Raw genomic sequence first — 18,209 nt, forward strand, 5'->3', positions numbered from 1 at the left:
TACGCAGTCAGTATCGAGGGGATCGGAGAGAGCTTTCCGGATTGGGGTCGCAATAGCGATTCCGGGATCGTTCTAGAAAGTGCCGATGATTTCGGAATGCGCTTGCCGTGACCGATACGCTGTCGTCGGGCTAGGGCTCGGAGAGAGCTTGCAATAGGGATTTCGTGAACGTTCGAGAAAGCGACGACGGTTTCGTGACGGGCAAGAGGCTCTGGACGTTGACGCGCCGACCGCGACGTAAACATAGGCGAGGGACGAAGCACGGGAAACGGGTGCGATAATGCAAGCACTAAATCACCAGATCCTATGAAAACACCGAAGTTAAGCGTGCTTGGGCCAGAGTAGTACTACGATGGGTGACCCCCTGGGAAGTCTTTGTGTTGCACTCCTTTTTGCATCCCGGGATACGAAACATCTCCCGTAGAGCTCCGAGACGATTGTTTTGGGGCTGGAAATTTGCTGTGACCGCTACGCAGTCAGTATCGAGGGGCTCGGAGAGAGCTTTCCGTATTGGGGTCGCAATAGCGATTCCGATATCGTTCTAGAAAGTGCCGATGGTTTCGGCACGTGGTTGCCGTGACCGATACACAGTCGTCGGGCTAGGGCTCGGAGAGGGCTTGCAATAGGGATTTCGTGAACGTTCGAGAAAGCGACGATGGTTTCGTGACGGACAAGAGGCTCCGGACGTTGATGCGCCGACCGCGACGTGCACATAGGCGAGGGACGAAGCTCGCGAGACTTGGTGCGATAATGGCAGCACTAAATCACCAGATCCTATCAAAACACCGAAGTTAAGCGTGCTTGGGCCAGAGTAGTTCTACGATGGGTGACCCCCTGGGAAGTCTTCGTGTTGCACTCCTTTTTGCATCCCGGGATACGAAACAAAAGAATTACCAGATCCTATCAAAAGAATTACACTATAAGGGACGCATTGTGCTTGTGACAAATTCTACTTGCATCTTCAATAGAAGATTTTGGACAAAGTTATTCTATATGCAGGGTACTAAATTGAAAATGAGTATGACATATCACCCACAAACCAACAGCCAACCGGAAGTTTTAAACAGGTGCTTGGAGACAGCCCAAAGCCACCCACCAAATATGACTACCCAAAGAGAACTCCAGACCCAGCCAAGTGCCATTATTAATCGACGGATCGTGACTCGACGACGACGACCCACTAATGAAGTGCTAATACAGTGGGCGAACCTACCAAAAGAAGATGCCACTTGGGAGAACTATGACGACTTGAAGATCAAATTCCCAGAATTCATGAATCATCAGCCTCGAGGACAAGGCTGATTTGAAGAGGGCGGGTCTGTTAGGACTCTAGCTTGGAGAGTCCTAATTGAGAGAGACATTCATGTAAAAATGTTAGGACTCTAGCTATGAGAGTCCTAATTGAGAGGGACATTCATGTATAAATGTTAGGACTCTAGCTAGGAGAGTCCTAATTGAGAGGGACATTCTGTTAGGACTCTAGCTAGGAGAGTCCTAATTGTGAGGGGCATTCATGTAGGAGGTTTTTTCTTAGAGAAGAATTAGGAGTTGTAAGGGAATAGGAGTCTTGAGTAGGAGTCCTATTAGGAGTTGGTTAGAAGTAAAAGTCTTAAGTAGGAGTCCTATTAGGAGTTAGGGTTTAGAAGCCCTATAAATAGCCATGTATTCCTTCTCTTTTGATAAGCAATAGATGAATCTGTTCTGCAGCCTTTGAGCAGCAACTTGGAGGGAGGAACCCCTATAGAGTTCCAAGGAGGCCGATCCCCTAAAGAGATCAACCCCAAGTTTAGAATCTGCAAGGGTTCTAACACCTGGTATCAGAGCAGCGTTCTTGGCGTCTCGCTGCCCTTCCACAGCCATCCATCAACCCTCTACAACCATCCAAAGCAATTCCCACAATTGCTTAAAAGATCATCACCGAATTCCGTCATCATCTCCACCACCACGGATCATCCTTTGATCTCCCCGTGAATTGCAACAGGTTCTGGTTTCCTACCTTACTGCTGCTGCAATTTAGTTATCCTTATTCAAAAATCCAAAAAAAAAAAAAAAATCGTTCCTATATTGCTGCATAAACTTTTCGTCACAAAGTTTTCATCTCTACGACGAAAGATACATTGCAGAATTCCAGCCGCATAGCACCATCTGTTTGATCTTGCTACTGTGCTTTTTCTATCCAAATTTCTACGAAATTTTTATGACATCTTTGACATTTCCTAACAGTAGATTTCCCTTTGGTTTCATCGAAAAATTCTCAATATAAACTACTGATCTTTTATGTCCAATCTGCTGCACTTGAAAATCTATGCTGCAGAAAATTTCAGCTGCATATCGTTGCCTTAACCCATCTATTTGCAATCTTTTTTGAATGAAATTTCTTATACACTTCATAGATCATCTTGGCATCCATCTAAGATTGATCTATTAAGAAATTCATCTCTAAAAACGATTTTATGTTGCTGCAAATTTTCATCGTAACCCGCTGAAATTTTTCGACGATAATTCTGCAATTGCAACTTGCACCAATTTCCTTGCTGTTATACTGCCGAAATTTTCTTGATTAAATTAGATATCCTTGCTGTCATATAAACTGTGATTTTGCTATCAATTCCCTCCTCAATTCTCTCAAGTTTTTGGTGGAAATTACGTCGAGAAACCGTTGTTTCTTCGACGATAATTCTACTCTTACAAGACAGCACATACTTGCTGCAACTTCCACAGATTTCTGTCAAACCTTTGCTACCATCTACCACAGATCCAAAACTTTCAACCACAGCCCTAAAACTCTACTAAACCATACCCTCAAACTGCACCCAAAACTGCCACAAAACAAGCCTAAATCGTAGCCTACATCCACCAATCCACCAACCCTTTTAACCATCACTTCTCTCAACCTATACATGCCTTTAACCTAACAACAAAAGAGAGATCTTAACATCATAGATTTGGAGGCATATATTATGGCATCTAAGGAGGTAATCAATGCTAAATTCGAAGCCTTGGAGGCGCGAATGGAGGATAAGATTCGGATGCTCTTTACCGAACTCAGATTGGGCCGACCACTAAGCCCGAAGAAATCACATCAAGGAGAGAGCTTTGCCCAATCACACCAACCCCAAAGATATGACTTCCAAGAGAGGGGAAGCTCTATGACCAACCCCAACTATCAATGCATGAGAGTGGACTTCCCTAGATGGGAAGAAGGAGACCCGATTGGTTGGATTTCGCACGCGGAGCGATATTTTCGGTACCACAAAACCGCGGATGTATCTATGGTGAAAATTACAGCTATACATCTTGAAGGGGATGCTATTCAATGGTTTGACTGGTTTGAACATACTTATGGAGTCCTTTCATGGCGATAATTCAAAGAAGAACTGCTGATTCGCTTCAGACCAACCAATTACGAGAATATTGACGAACAACTAGCAAAGATCCGACAAACCTCCACCATTCAGGAGTACCAAACCAGGTTTGAAAGGTTATCTAATCAAAATCATGATTGGTCTCAAAAACAGCTATTGAGGACCTTCATCGAGGGCTTGAAGCCGGAGATCCGAGGAGAAGTTAAAGCGCGACAACCGTATACGCTTATGGCAGCCATCTCTTTCGCACGACATCAAGAGGAGCAATTGAACCATGAAGCTCGGAGGACTAGGGTCACTCCTCAACCAGTAATATTGAAGCCCTCACCCCCCCCTACTGTTGACCAAGTCCCTGCACCAAAGAGGTTAACAGGAGAAGAGCTTCGGGAGCGATATGCGAAGGGGTTATGTTGGCATTGTGACGAGCCGTGGAGCCGTGAGTATCGCTGCAGTAAAGGAGGACTTCTTATGATTGAACCGATAGAAGAAGAGGTCATTGAACATCCAAAAGAGAGCTTTGAATATGAAGAAGAAGATGCAGAAGAAGAGCCACAACCGACCGAAGTTACGGTACATACACTAGCTAGCTACTCAAACCCGCAAACGATGAAAATTGGAGGCCTTCTCAAACAACAACCAATCACTGTTCTCATCAACACGGGCAGTACTACTAACTTCCTAAATAGTAAGCTTGCTGTTCGGATATCATTACCTATCGAGAATCGCTGCAGGTTTGATGTTAAGGTCACCGACGGACGGATTTTGAATTGTGATCATAGGCGCTTACAGGAGAAACTATTGCTGCAGGACCAAGAGATAATTACAGATTTCTTCCCTCTCCCTCTTAACAATCATGAGGCCATGCTCAGAATTAAATGGTTGACGACATTAGGTGATATTTCCTGGAATTTTATGAAACTAATTATGAAATTTTACAGTAAGGAGAAACAGGTGACATTGCACGGGAAACGTGGGGGCGACATAACAACGATTTGCACACAACAAATGGAGAATGTTTTGCATAAAGCATGCAGCGGCTTTTTGGTACAACTTGAGCAGCAAACTAAGGGAGAGCTAACAGAATTTGAAGATCCAAATCTACTTCCTTTGCTTGCTGAATTTTCAAATATATTTGACGAACCGCGCAACCTACCTCTTACCTGTCGGCATGATCATTGTATAATGATTCTTCCAGGCAAATCTTCAGCAAATGCTCAGCCATATCAGTATCCACATCTCCAGAAGGATGAAATAGAAAGGATTATAAAAGAGATGCTCGAAACAGGAGTTATTCGGCCAAGTTCCAACCTCTACTCTTCGCCGGTGCTACTTGTATGCAAGAAGGACGGAACAAGGCGAATATGTGTTGATTACCGAGCTCTCAATGGCATAATCATCAAGGACAAATACTTTATTCCAATAGTAGATGAATTGCTAGATGAAAGGGAGCACAAATCTTTACAAAGCTGGACCTTTGATCCGGGTATCATCAAATACGAGCATGCAAAGAAGACATACGGAAAACCACCTTTTGAACACACAACAACCACAAATTTTTGCTTTCTTCAACAAAAGGTGGAATATCTTGGGCATATCATATCAGAGGAAGGTGTGGCAGTGGACCCCTTCAAAATTGGAGCAATACAAAACTGGCCGACCTCGAGAAACATAAAATTGCTACATGGCTTTCTGGGTTTAACAGGCTACTACCGCAAGTTCGTGAAAAACTATGGAAAGATCAGTGCACCACTTACTTCCTTACTAGAAAAAAATGTCTTCCAATGGTTGGACAGAGCCTCCGCTGCCTTCGACAAACTTAAGGCAGCCATGACGACGACGCCGGTGCTAACACTACCAGATTTCAACCGACCCTTCATTATTGAGGCCGACACATCTGGAGTCAGAATTGGAGCCATTCTCATGCAAGATGGTCGACCACTCGCATACACTAGCAAGACATTATCTCCCTCCGATCAAAATATGTCAACATATGATAAGGAGATGCTCGCCATTGTGCGCGCAGCAACGAGGTGGAGATTGTACTTGATCAGGCGATACTTTCAAATCAAGACCGACCATAAAAGCCTAAAATATCTCTTGGAATAGAAGATATCTTCCCCCGAGCAGCAAAAATGGGTAACAAAACTTCTTGGATTTGATTTTGAAATAACTTACAAAAAGGGGAAAGAGAATGTTCTTGCAGATGCGCTTTCGCAGCTACCCGAGCAAGTTGAAGTTTCGACCGTTTCACTTCCGACCAGCGACTTCCTTGAGGATATTCAGATGGAATGGCAAGAAGATTCAGATACTAGTAAGATTATAAAAAAATTGGAGGAAGCACCAAGCCCCATGGCTCATTACAATTGGGACTCAAAAGAATTACACTATAAGGGACGCATTGTGCTTGTGACAAATTCTACTTGCATCTTCAATAGAAGATTTTGGACAAAGTTATTCTATATGCAGGGTACTAAATTGAAAAGGAGTATGACATATCACCCACAAACCAACAGCCAACCGGAAGTTTTAAACAGGTGCTTGGAGACAGCCCAAAGCCACCCACCAAATATGACTACCCAAAGAGAACTCCAGACCCAGCCAAGTGCCATTATTAATCGACGGATCGTGACTCGACGACGACGACCCACTAATGAAGTGCTAATACAGTGGGCGAACCTACCAAAAGAAGATGCCACTTGGGAGAACTATGACGACTTGAAGATCAAATTCCCAGAATTCATGAATCATCAGCCTCGAGGACAAGGCTGATTTGAAGAGGGCGGGTCTGTTAGGACTCTAGCTTGGAGAGTCCTAATTGAGAGAGACATTCATGTAAAAATGTTAGGACTCTAGCTATGAGAGTCCTAATTGAGAGGGACATTCATGTATAAATGTTAGGACTCTAGCTAGGAGAGTCCTAATTGAGAGGGACATTCTGTTAGGACTCTAGCTAGGAGAGTCCTAATTGTGAGGGGCATTCATGTAGGAGGTTTTTTCTTAGAGAAGAATTAGGAGTTGTAAGGGAATAGGAGTCTTGAGTAGGAGTCCTATTAGGAGTTGGTTAGAAGTAAAAGTCTTAAGTAGGAGTCCTATTAGGAGTTAGGGTTTAGAAGCCCTATAAATAGCCATGTATTCCTTCTCTTTTGATAAGCAATAGATGAATCTGTTCTGCAGCCTTTGAGCAGCAACTTGGAGGGAGGAACCCCTATAGAGTTCCAAGGAGGCCGATCCCCTAAAGAGATCAACCCCAAGTTTAGAATCTGCAAGGGTTCTAACACCTGGTATCAGAGCAGCGTTCTTGGCGTCTCGCTGCCCTTCCACAGCCATCCATCAACCCTCTACAACCATCCAAAGCAATTCCCACAATTGCTTAAAAGATCATCACCGAATTCCGTCATCATCTCCACCACCACGGATCATCCTTTGATCTCCCCGTGAATTGCAACAGGTTCTGGTTTCCTACCTTACTGCTGCTGCAATTTAGTTATCCTTATTCAAAAATCCAAAAAAAAAAAAAAAATCGTTCCTATATTGCTGCATAAACTTTTCGTCACAAAGTTTTCATCTCTACGACGAAAGATACATTGCAGAATTCCAGCCGCATAGCACCATCTGTTTGATCTTGCTACCGACGATGGTTTCGGCACATGCTTGCCGTGACCGATACACAGTCGTCGGGCTAGGGCTCGGAGAGGGCTTGCAATAGGGATTTCGTGAACGTTCGAGAAAGCGACGATGATTTCGTGACGGACAAGAGGCTCCGGACGTTGATGCGCCGACCGTGACGTGCACATAGGCGAGGGACGAAGCTCGCGAAACGGGTGCGATAATGGCAGCACTAAATCACCGGATCCCATCAAAACACCGAAGTTAAGCGTGCTTGGGCCAGAGTAGTACTACGATGGGTGACCCCCTAGGAAGTCATCGTGTTGCACTCCTTTTTGCATTCCGGGATACGAAACATCTCCCGTAGAGCTCCGAGACGATTGTTTTGGGGCTGGAAATTTGCTGTGACCGCTACGTAGTCAGTATCGAGGGGCTCGAAGAGAGCTTTCCGGATTGGGGTCGCAATAGCGATTCCGAGATCGTTCTAGAAAGTGCCGATGGATTCGGCACGCGCTTGCTGTGATCGATACACAGTCGTCGGGCTAGGGCTCGGAGAGAGCTTGCAATAGGGATTTTGTGAACGTTCGAGAAAGCGCCGACGGTTTCGTGACGGGCAAGAGGCTCCGGACGTTGACGCGCAATCCGCGACGTACACATAGGCGAGGGACGAAGCACGGGAAACGGGTGCGATAATGCAAGCACTAAATCACCGGATCCTATCAAAACACCGAAGTTAAGCGTGCTTGGGCCAAAGTAGTACTACGATGGGTGACCCCTTGGGAAGTCTTCGTGTTGCACTCCTTTTTGCATCCCGGGATACGAAACATCTCCCGTAGAGATCTGAGATGATTGTTTTGGGGCTGGAAATTTGCTGTGACCGCTACGAAGTCAGTATCGAGGGGCTCGGAGAGAGCTTTCCGGATTGGGGTCGCAATAGCGATTCCGAGATCGTTCTAGAAAGTGCCGATGATTTCAGAATACGCTTGCGGTGACCGATACGCTGTCGTCGGGCTAGGGCTCGGAGAGAGCTTGCAATAGGGATTTCGTGAACGTTCGAGAAAGCGACGACGGTTTCGTGATGGGCAAGAGGCTCCGGACATTGACGCGCCGACCGCGACGTACACATAGGCGAGGGACGAAGCACGGGAAACGGGTGCGATAATGCCAGCACTAAATCACCAGATCCTATCAAAACACCGAAGTTAAGCGTGCTTGGGCCAGAGTAGTACTACGATGGGTGACCCCCTGGGAAGTCTTCGTGTTGCATCCTTTTTGCATCCCGGGATACGAAACATCGCCCGTAGAGCTCCGAGACGATTGTTTTGGGGCTGGAAATTTGCTGTGACCGCTACGCAGTGAGTATCGAGGGGCTCGGAGAGAGCTTTCCGGATTGGGGTCGCAATAGCGATTCCGAGATCGTTCTAGAAAGTGCCGATGATTTCGGAACGCGCTTGCCGTGACCGATACGCAGTCGACGGGCTAGGGCTCGGAGAGAGCTTGCAATAGGGATTTCGTGAACGTTTGAGAAAGCGACGACGGTTTCGTGACGGGCAAGAGGCTCCGGACATTGACGCGCCGACCGCGACGTACACATAGGCGAGGGACGAAGCACTGGAAACGGGTGCGATAATGCAAGCACTAAATCACCAGATCCTATCAAAACACCGAAGTTAAGCGTGCTTGGGCCAGAGTAGTACTACGATGGGTGACCCCCTGGGAAGTCTTCGTGTTGCACTCCTTTTTGCATCCCGGGATACGAAACATCTCCCGTAGAGCTCCGAGACGATTGTTTTGGGGCTGGAAATTTGCTGTGACCGCTACGCAGTCAGTATCGAGGGGCTCGGAGAGAGCTTTCCGGATTGGGGTCGCAATAGCGATTCCGAGATCGTTCTAGAAAGTGCCGATGATTTCGGAACTCGCTTGCCATGACCGATACGCAGTCGTCGGGCTAGGGCTCGGAGAGAGCTTGCAATAGGGATTTCGTGAACGTTCGAGAAAGCGACGACGGTTTCGTGACGGGCAAGAGGCTCCGGACATTGACGCGCCGATCGCGACGTACACATAGGCGAGGGACGAAGCACGGGAAACGGGTGCGATAATGCAAGCACTAAATCACCAGATCCTATCAAAACACCGAAGTTAAGCGTGCTTGGGCCAGAGTAGTACTACGATGGGTGACCCCCTGGGAAGTCTTCGTGTTGCACTCCTTTTTACATCCCGGGATACGAAACATCTCCCGTAGAGCTCCGAGACGATTGTTTTGGGGCTGGAAATTTGCTGTGACCGCTACGCAGTCAGTATCGAGGGGCTCGGAGAGAGCTTTCCGGATTGGGGTCGCAATAGCGATTCCGAGATCGTTCTAGAAAGTGCCGATGATTTCGGAACGCGCTTGCCGTGACAGATACGCATTCGACGGGCTAGGGCTCGGAGAGAGCTTGCAATAGGGATTTCGTGAACGTTTGAGAAAGCGACGACGGTTTCGTGACGGGCAAGAGGCTCCGGACATTGACGCGCCGACCGCGACGTACACATAGGCGAGGGACGAAGCACGGGAAACGGGTGCGATAATGCCAGCACTAAATCACCGGATCCTATCAAAACACCGAAGTTAAGCGTGCTTGGGCCAGAGTAGTACTACGATGGGTGACCCCCTGGGAAGTCTTCGTGTTGCACTCCTTTTTGCATCCCGGGATACGAAACATCTCCCGTAGAGCTCCGAGACGATTGTTTTGGGGCTGGAAATTTGCTGTGACTGCTAAGTAGTCAGTATCGAGGGGCTCGGAGAGAGCTTTCCGGATTGGGGTCGCAATAGCGATTCCGAGATCGTTCTAGAAAGTGCCGATGATTTCGGAACGCGCTTGCCGTGACCGATACGCAGTCGTCGGGCTAGGGCTCGGAGAGAGCTTGCAATAGGGATTTCATGAACGTTCGAGAAAGCGACGACGGTTTCGTGACGGGCAAGAGGCTCCGGACATTGACGCGCCGACCGCGACGTACACATAGGCGAGGGACGAAGCACGGGAAACGGGTGCGATAATGCAAGCACTAAATCACCAGATCCTATCAAAACACCGAAGTTAAGCGTGCTTGGGCCAGAGTAGTACTACGATGGGTGACCCCCTGGGAAGTCTTCGTGTTGCACTCCTTTTTGCATCCCGGGATACGAAACATCTCCCGTAGAGCTCCGAGACGATTGTTTTGGGGCTGGAAATTTGCTGTGACCGCTACGCAGTCAGTATCGAGGGGCTCGGAGAGAGCTTTCCGGATTGGGGTCGCAATAGCGATTCCGAGATTGTTCTAGAAAGTGCCGATGATTTCGGAACGCGCTAGCCGTGACCGATATGCAGTCGTCGGGCTACGGCTCGGAGAGAGCTTGCAATAGGGATTTCGTGAACGTTCGAGAAAGCGACGACGGTTTCGTGACGGGCAAGAGGCTTCGGACGTTGACGCGCCGACCGCGACGTACACATAGGCGAGGGACGAAGCACGGGAAACGGGTGCAATAATGCCAGCACTAAATCACCGGATCCTATCAAAACACCGAAGTTAAGCGTGCTTGGGCCAGAGTAGTACTACGATGGGTGACCCCCTGGGAAGTCTTCGTGTTGCACTCCTTTTTGCATCCCGGGATACGAAACATCTCCCGTAGAGCTCCGAGATGATTATTTTGGGGCTGGAAATTTGCTGTGACCGCTACGCAGTCAGTATCGAGGGGCTTGGAGAGAGCTTTCCGGATTGGGGTCGCAATAGCGATTCCGAGATCGTTGTAGAAAGTGCCGATGATTTCGGAACGCGCTTGCCGTGACCGATACGCAGTCGTCGGGCTAGGGCTCGGAGAGAGCTTGCAATAGGGATTTCGTGAACGTTCGAGAAAGCGACGACGGTTTCGTGACGGGCAAGAGGCTTCGGACGTTGACGCGCCGACCGCGACGTACACATAGGCGAGGGACGAAGCACGGGAAACGGGTGCGATAATGCCAGCACTAAATCACCGGATCCTATCAAAACACCGAAGTTAAGCGTGCTTGGGCCAGAGTAGTACTACGATGGGTGACCCCCTGGGAAGTATTCGTGTTGCCCTCCTTTTTGCATCCTGGGATACGAAACATCTCCCGTAGAGCTCCGAGACGATTGTTTTGGGGCTGGAAATTTGCTGTGACCGCTACGCAGTGAGTATCGAGGGGCTCGGAGAGAGCTTTCCGGATTGGGGTCGCAATAGCGATTCCGAGATAGTTCTAGAAAGTGCCGATGATTTCGGAACGCGCTTGCCGTGACCGATACGCAGTCGACGGGCTAGGGCTCGGAGAGAGCTTGCAATAGGGATTTCGTGAACGTTTGAGAAAGCGACGACGGTTTCGTGACGGGCAAGAGGCTCCGGACATTGACGCGCCGACCGCGACGTACACATAGGCGAGGGACGAAGCACGGGAAACGGGTGCGATAATGCAAGCACTAAATCACCGGATCCTATCAAAACACCGAAGTTAAGCGTGCTTGGGCCAGAGTAGTACTACGATGGGTGACCCCCTGGGAAGTCTTCGTGTTGCACTCCTTTTTGCATCCCGGGATACGAAACATCTCCCGTAGAGCTCCGAGACGATTGTTTTGGGGCTGGAAATTTGCTGTGACCGCTACGCAGTCAGTATCGAGGGGCTCGGAGAGAGCTTTCCGGATTGGGGTCGCAATAGCGATTCCGAGATCGTTCTAGAAAGTGCCGATGATTTCGGAACGCGCTTGCCGTGACCGATACGCAGTCGTCGGGCTAGGGCTCGGAGAGAGCTTGCAATAGGGATTTCGTGAACGTTCGAGAAAGCGACGACGGTTTCGTGACGGGCAAGAGGCTCCGGACATTGACGCGCCGACCGCGACGTACACATAGGCGAGGGACGAAGCACGGGAAACGGGTGCGATAATGCAAGCACTAAATCACCAGATCCTATCAAAACACCGAAGTTAAGCGTGCTTGGGCCAGAGTAGTACTACGATGGGTGACCCCCTGGGAAGTCTTCGTGTTGCACTCCTTTTTGCATCCCGGGATACGAAACATCTCCCGTAGAGCTCCGAGACGATTGTTTTGGGGCTGGAAATTTGCTGTGACCGCTACGCAGTCAGTATCGAGGGGCTCGGAGAGAGCTTTCCAGATTGGGGTCGCAATAGCGATTCCGAGATCATTCTAGAAAGTGCCGATGATTTCGGAACGCGCTTGCCGTGACCGATACGCTGTCGTCGGGCTAGGGCTCGGAGAGAGCTTGCAATAGGGATTTCGTGAACGTTCGAGAAAGCGACGACGGTTTCGTGACGGGCAAGAGGCTCCGGACGTTGACACGCCGACCGCGACGTACACATAGGCGAGGGACGAAGCACGGGAAACGGGTGCGATAATGCAAGCACTAAATCACCGGATCCTATCAAAACACCGAAGTTAAGCGTGCTTGGGCCAGAGTAGTATTACGATGGGTGACCCCCCGGGAAGTCTTCGTGTTGCACTCCTTTTTGCATCCCGGGATACGAAACATCTCCCGTAGAGCTCCGAGACGATTGTTTTGGGGCTGGAAATTTGCTGTGACCGCTACGCAGTCAGTATCGAGGGGCTCGGAGAGAGCTTTCCGGATTGGGGTCGCAATAGCGATTCCGAGATCGTTCTAGAAAGTGCCGATGATTTCGGAACGCGCTTGCCGTGACCGATACGCAGTCGTCGGGCTAGGGCTCGGAGAGAGCTTGCAATAGGGATTTCGTGAACGTTCGAGAAAGCGACGACGATTTCGTGACGGGCAAGAGGCTTCGGACGTTGACGCGCCGACCGCGACGTACACATAGGCGAGGGACGAAGCACGGGAAACGGGTGCGATAATGCCAGCACTAAATCACCGGATCCTATCAAAACACCGAAGTTAAGCGTGCTTGGGCCAGAGTAGTACTACGATGGGTGACCCCCTGGGAAGTCTTCGTGTTGCATCCTTTTTGCATCCCGGGATACGAAACATCGCCCGTAGAGCTCCGAGACGATTGTTTTGGGGCTGGAAATTTGCTGTGACCGCTACGCAGTGAGTATCGAGGGGCTCGGAGAGAGCTTTCCGGATTGGGGTCGCAATAGCGATTCCGAGATCGTTCTAGAAAGTGCCGATGATTTCGGAACGCGCTTGCCGTGACCGATACGCAGTCGACGGGCTAGGGCTCGGAGAGAGCTTGCAATAGGGATTTCGTGAACGTTTGAGAAAGCGACGACGGTTTCGTGACGGGCAAGAGGCTCCGGACATTGACGCGCCGACCGCGACGTACACATAGGCGAGGGACGAAGCGCTGGAAACGGGTGCGATAATGCAAGCACTAAATCACCGGATCCTATCAAAACACCGAAGTTAAGCGTGCTTGGGCCAGAGTAGTACTACGATGGGTGACCCCCTGGGAAGTCTTCGTGTTGCACTCCTTTTTGCATCCCGGGAAACGAAACATCTCCCGTAGAGCTCCGATACGATTGTTTTGGGGCTGGAAATTTGCTGTGACCGCTACGTAGTCAGTATCGAGGGGCTCGGAGAGAGCTTTCCGGATTGGGGTCGCAATAGCGATTCCGAGATCATTCTAGAAAGTGCCGATGATTTCGGAACGCGCTTGCCGTGACCGATACGTTGTCGTCGGGCTAGGGCTCGGAGAGAGCTTGCAATAGGGATTTCGTGAACGTTCGAGAAAGCGACGACGGTTTCGTGACGGGCAAGAGGCTCCGGTTGTTGACGCGCCGACCGCGACGTACACATAGGCGAGGGACGAAGCACGGGAAATGGGTGCGATAATGCAAGCACTAAATCACCAGATCCTATCAAAACACCGAAGTTATGCGTGCTTGGGCCAGAGTAGTACTACGATGTGTGACCCCCTGGGAAGTCTTCGTGTTGCACTCCTTTTTGCATCCCGGGATACGAAACATCTCCCGTAGAGCTCCGAGACGATTGTTTTGGGGCTGGAAATTTGCTGTGACCGCTACGCAGTCAGTATCGAGGGGCTCGGAGAGAGCTTTCCGGATTGGGGTCGCAATAGCGATTCCGAGATCGTTCTAGAAAGTGCCGATGATTTCGGAACGCGCTTGCCGTGACCGATACGCAGTCGTCGGGCTAGGGCTCGGAGAGAGCTTGCAATAGGGATTTCGTGAACGTTCGAGAAAGCGACGACGATTTCGTGACGGGCAAGAGGCTTCGGACGTTGACGCGCCGACCGCGACGTACACATAGGCGAGGGACGAAGCACGGGAAACGGGTGCGATAATGCCAGCACTAAATCACCGGATCCTATCAAAACACCGAAGTTAAGCGTGCTTGGGCCAGAGTAGTACTACGATGGGTGACCCCCTGGGAAGCCTTCGTGTTGCACTCCTTTTTGCATCCCGGGATACGAAACATCTCCCGTAGAGCTCCGAGACGATTGTTTTGGGGCTGGAAATTTGCTGTGACCGCTACGCAGTCAGTATCGAGGGGTTCGGAGAGAGCTTTCCGGATTGGGGTCGCAATAGCGATTCCGAGATCGTTCTACAAAAGTGCCGATGATTTCGGAACGCGCTTGCCGTGACCGATACGCAGTCGTCGGGCTAGGGCTCGGAGAGAGCTTGCAATAGGGATTTCGTGAACGTTCGAGAAAGCGACGACGGTTTCGTGACGGGCAAGAGGCTCCGGACGTTGACGCGCCGACCGCGACGTACACATAGGCGAGGGACGAAGCACGGGAAACGGGTGCGATAATGCCAGCACTAAATCACCAGATCCTATAAAAACACCGAAGTTAAGCGTGCTTGGGCCAGAGTAGTACTACGATGGGTGACCCCCTGGGAAGTCTTCGTGTTGCACTCCTTTTTGCATCCCGGGATACGAAACATCTCCCGTAGAGATCCGAGATGATTGTTTTGGGGCTGGAAATTTGCTGTGACCGCTACGAAGTCAGTATCGAGGGGCTCGGAGAGAGCTTTCCGGATTGGGGTCGCAATAGCGATTCCGAGATCATTCTAGAAAGTGCCGATGATTTCAGAATACGCTTGCCGTGACCGATACGCTGTCGTCGGGCTAGGGCTCGGAGAGAGCTTGCAATAGGGATTTCGTGAACGTTCGAGAAAGCGACGACGGTTTCGTGATGGGCAAGAGGCTCCGGACGTTGACGCACCGACCGCGACGTACACATAGGCGAGGGACGAAGCACGGGAAACGGGTGCGATAATGCAAGCACTAAATCACCAGATCCTATCAAAACACCGAAGTTAAGCGTGCTTGGGCCAGAGTAGTACTACGATGGGTGACCCCCTGGGAAGTCTTCGTGTTGCACTCCTTTTTGCATCCCGGGATACGAAACATCTCCCGTAGAGTTCCGAGACGATTGTTTTGGGGCTGGAAATTTGCTGTGACCGCTATGCAGTCAGTATCGAGGGGCTCGGAGAGAGCTTTCCGGATTGGGGTCGCAATAGCGATTCCGAGATCGTTCTAGAAAGTGCCGATCATTTCGGAATACGCTTACCGTGACCGATACGCTGTCGTCGGGCTAGGGCTCGGAGAGAGCTTGCAATAGGGATTTCGTGAACGTTCGAGAAAGCGACGACGGTTTCGTGACGGGCAAGAGGCTCCGGATGTTGACGCGCCGACCGCGACGTACACATAGGCGAGGGACGAAGCACGGGAAATGGGTGCGATAATGCAAGCACTAAATCACCAGATCCTATCAAAACACCGAAGTTATGCGTGCTTGGGCCAGAGTAGTACTACGATGTGTGACCCCATGGGAAGTCTTCGTGTTGCACTCCTTTTTGCATCCCGGGATACGAAACATCTCCCGTAGAGCTCCGAGACGATTGTTTTGGGGCTGGAAATTTGCTGTGACCGCTACGCAGTCAGTATCGAGGGGCTCGGAGAGAGCTTTCCGGATTGGGGTCGCAATAGCGATTCCGAGATCGTTCTACAAAAGTGCCGATGATTTCGGAACGCGCTTGCCGTGACCGATACGCAGTCGTCGGGCTAGGGCTCGGAGAGAGCTTGCAATAGGGATTTCGTGAACGTTCGAGAAAGCGACGACGGTTTCGTGACGGGCAAGAGGCTCCGGACGTTGACGCGCCGACCGCGACGTACACATAGGCGAGGGACGAAGCACGGGAAACGGGTGCGATAATGCCAGCACTAAATCACCAGATCCTATCAAAACACCGAAGTTAAGCGTGCTTGGGCCAAAGTAGTACTACGATGGGTGACCCCTTGGGAAGTCTTCGTGTTGCACTCCTTTTTGCATCCCGGGATACGAAACATCTCCCGTAGAGATCTGAGATGATTGTTTTGGGGCTGGAAATTTGCTGTGACCGCTACGAAGTCAGTATCGAGGGGCTCGGAGAGAGCTTTCCGGATTGGGGTCGCAATAGCGATTCCGAGATCGTTCTAGAAAGTGCCGATGATTTCAGAATACGCTTGCCGTGACCGATACGCTGTCGTCGGGCTAGGGCTCGGAGAGAGCTTGCAATAGGGATTTCGTGAACGTTCGAGAAAGCGACGACGGTTTCGTGATGGGCAAGAGGCTCCGGACGTTGACGCGCCGACCGCGACGTACACATAGGCGAGGGACGAAGCACGGGAAACGGGTGCGATAATGCCAGCACTAAATCACCAGATCCTATCAAAACACCGAAGTTAAGCGTGCTTGGGCCAGAGTAGTACTACGATGGGTGACCCCCTGGGAAGTCTTCGTGTTGCATCCTTTTTGCATCCCGGGATACGAAACATCGCCCGTAGAGCTCCGAGACGATTGTTTTGGGGCTGGAAATTTGCTGTGACCGCTACGCAGTGAGTATCGAGGGGCTCGGAGAGAGCTTTCCGGATTGGGGTCGCAATAGCGATTCCGAGATCGTTCTAGAAAGTGCCGATGATTTCGGAACGCGCTTGCCGTGACCGATACGCAGTCGACGGGCTAGGGCTCGGAGAGAGCTTGCAATAGGGATTTCGTGAACGTTTGAGAAAGCGACGACGGTTTCGTGACGGGCAAGAGGCTCCGGACATTGACGCGCCGACCGCGACGTACACATAGGCGAGGGACGAAGCACTGGAAACGGGTGCGATAATACAAGCACTAAATCACCAGATCCTATCAAAACACCGAAGTTAAGCGTGCTTGGGCCAGAGTAGTACTACGATGGGTGACCCCCTGGGAAGTCTTCGTGTTGCACTCCTTTTTGCATCCCGGGATACGAAACATCTCCCGTAGAGCTCCGAGACGATTGTTTTGGGGCTGGAAATTTGCTGTGACCGCTACGCAGTCAGTATCGAGGGGCTCGGAGAGAGCTTTCCGGATTGGGGTCGCAATAGCGATTCCGAGATCGTTCTAGAAAGTGCCGATGATTTCGGAACTCGCTTGCCATGACCGATACGCAGTCGTCGGGCTAGGGCTCGGAGAGAGCTTGCAATAGGGATTTCGTGAACGTTCGAGAAAGCGACGACGGTTTCGTGACGGGCAAGAGGCTCCGGACATTGACGCGCCGATCGCGACGTACACATAGGCGAGGGACGAAGCACGGGAAACGGGTGCGATAATGCAAGCACTAAATCACCAGATCCTATCAAAACACCGAAGTTAACCGTGCTTGGGCCAGAGTAGTACTACGATGGGTGACCCCCTGGGAAGTCTTCGTGTTGCACTCCTTTTTACATCCCAGGATACGAAACATCTCCCGTAGAGCTCCGAGACGATTGTTTTGGGGCTGGAAATTTGCTGTGACCGCTACGCAGTCAGTATCGAGGGGCTCGGAGAGAGCTTTCCGGATTGGGGTCGCAATAGCGATTCCGAGATCGTTCTAGAAAGTGCCGATGATTTCGGAACGCGCTTGCCGTGACAGATACGCATTCGACGGGCTAGGGCTCGGAGAGAGCTTGCAATAGGGATTTCGTGAACGTTTGAGAAAGCGACGACGGTTTCGTGACGGGCAAGAGGCTCCGGACATTGACGCGCCGACCGCGACGTACACATAGGCGAGGGACGAAGCACGGGAAACGGGTGCGATAATGCCAGCACTAAATCACCGGATCCTATCAAAACACCGAAGTTAAGCGTGCTTGGGCCAGAGTAGTACTACGATGGGTGACCCCCTGGGAAGTCTTCGTGTTGCACTCCTTTTTGCATCCCGGGATACGAAACATCTCCCGTAGAGCTCCGAGACGATTGTTTTGGGGCTGGAAATTTGCTGTGACTGCTACGCAGTCAGTATCGAGGGGCTCGGAGAGAGCTTTCCGG

The 18,209-nt window shown here is 50.5% G+C and overlaps 26 pseudogenes; all 26 read left to right on the top strand.

Moving 5' to 3' along the window:
* Positions 1 to 270: 270 nt before the first annotated feature.
* LOC135604275 (5S ribosomal RNA) lies at positions 271 to 389 on the top strand (annotated as a pseudogene).
* Positions 390 to 740: 351 nt separating this feature from the next.
* LOC135604686 (5S ribosomal RNA) lies at positions 741 to 859 on the top strand (annotated as a pseudogene).
* Positions 860 to 7,184: 6,325 nt separating this feature from the next.
* On the top strand, positions 7,185 to 7,303 carry LOC135603538 (5S ribosomal RNA; annotated as a pseudogene).
* A 350-nt stretch (positions 7,304 to 7,653) lies between these two features.
* On the top strand, positions 7,654 to 7,772 carry LOC135603135 (5S ribosomal RNA; annotated as a pseudogene).
* A 350-nt stretch (positions 7,773 to 8,122) lies between these two features.
* Positions 8,123 to 8,241, top strand: LOC135603109 (5S ribosomal RNA; annotated as a pseudogene).
* A 349-nt stretch (positions 8,242 to 8,590) lies between these two features.
* LOC135603998 (5S ribosomal RNA) lies at positions 8,591 to 8,709 on the top strand (annotated as a pseudogene).
* A 350-nt stretch (positions 8,710 to 9,059) lies between these two features.
* LOC135603999 (5S ribosomal RNA) lies at positions 9,060 to 9,178 on the top strand (annotated as a pseudogene).
* Positions 9,179 to 9,528: 350 nt separating this feature from the next.
* On the top strand, positions 9,529 to 9,647 carry LOC135601920 (5S ribosomal RNA; annotated as a pseudogene).
* A 350-nt stretch (positions 9,648 to 9,997) lies between these two features.
* On the top strand, positions 9,998 to 10,116 carry LOC135604001 (5S ribosomal RNA; annotated as a pseudogene).
* Positions 10,117 to 10,466: 350 nt separating this feature from the next.
* Positions 10,467 to 10,585, top strand: LOC135602012 (5S ribosomal RNA; annotated as a pseudogene).
* Positions 10,586 to 10,935: 350 nt separating this feature from the next.
* On the top strand, positions 10,936 to 11,054 carry LOC135603247 (5S ribosomal RNA; annotated as a pseudogene).
* A 350-nt stretch (positions 11,055 to 11,404) lies between these two features.
* On the top strand, positions 11,405 to 11,523 carry LOC135603425 (5S ribosomal RNA; annotated as a pseudogene).
* Positions 11,524 to 11,873: 350 nt separating this feature from the next.
* Positions 11,874 to 11,992, top strand: LOC135604002 (5S ribosomal RNA; annotated as a pseudogene).
* Positions 11,993 to 12,342: 350 nt separating this feature from the next.
* Positions 12,343 to 12,461, top strand: LOC135604236 (5S ribosomal RNA; annotated as a pseudogene).
* A 350-nt stretch (positions 12,462 to 12,811) lies between these two features.
* LOC135602285 (5S ribosomal RNA) lies at positions 12,812 to 12,930 on the top strand (annotated as a pseudogene).
* Positions 12,931 to 13,279: 349 nt separating this feature from the next.
* Positions 13,280 to 13,398, top strand: LOC135603426 (5S ribosomal RNA; annotated as a pseudogene).
* Positions 13,399 to 13,748: 350 nt separating this feature from the next.
* On the top strand, positions 13,749 to 13,867 carry LOC135599452 (5S ribosomal RNA; annotated as a pseudogene).
* A 350-nt stretch (positions 13,868 to 14,217) lies between these two features.
* LOC135602058 (5S ribosomal RNA) lies at positions 14,218 to 14,336 on the top strand (annotated as a pseudogene).
* Positions 14,337 to 14,687: 351 nt separating this feature from the next.
* Positions 14,688 to 14,806, top strand: LOC135603285 (5S ribosomal RNA; annotated as a pseudogene).
* Positions 14,807 to 15,156: 350 nt separating this feature from the next.
* Positions 15,157 to 15,275, top strand: LOC135604003 (5S ribosomal RNA; annotated as a pseudogene).
* Positions 15,276 to 15,625: 350 nt separating this feature from the next.
* On the top strand, positions 15,626 to 15,744 carry LOC135599494 (5S ribosomal RNA; annotated as a pseudogene).
* A 351-nt stretch (positions 15,745 to 16,095) lies between these two features.
* On the top strand, positions 16,096 to 16,214 carry LOC135602434 (5S ribosomal RNA; annotated as a pseudogene).
* A 350-nt stretch (positions 16,215 to 16,564) lies between these two features.
* LOC135603110 (5S ribosomal RNA) lies at positions 16,565 to 16,683 on the top strand (annotated as a pseudogene).
* Positions 16,684 to 17,032: 349 nt separating this feature from the next.
* On the top strand, positions 17,033 to 17,151 carry LOC135603548 (5S ribosomal RNA; annotated as a pseudogene).
* Positions 17,152 to 17,501: 350 nt separating this feature from the next.
* On the top strand, positions 17,502 to 17,620 carry LOC135604428 (5S ribosomal RNA; annotated as a pseudogene).
* A 350-nt stretch (positions 17,621 to 17,970) lies between these two features.
* LOC135601921 (5S ribosomal RNA) lies at positions 17,971 to 18,089 on the top strand (annotated as a pseudogene).
* The last annotated feature ends 120 nt before the right edge of the window (positions 18,090 to 18,209 follow it).

The sequence above is a fragment of the Musa acuminata genome, chromosome BXJ2-1, assembly GCF_036884655.1.
Source record: "Musa acuminata AAA Group cultivar baxijiao chromosome BXJ2-1, Cavendish_Baxijiao_AAA, whole genome shotgun sequence".
NCBI lineage: Eukaryota > Viridiplantae > Streptophyta > Magnoliopsida > Zingiberales > Musaceae > Musa > Musa acuminata.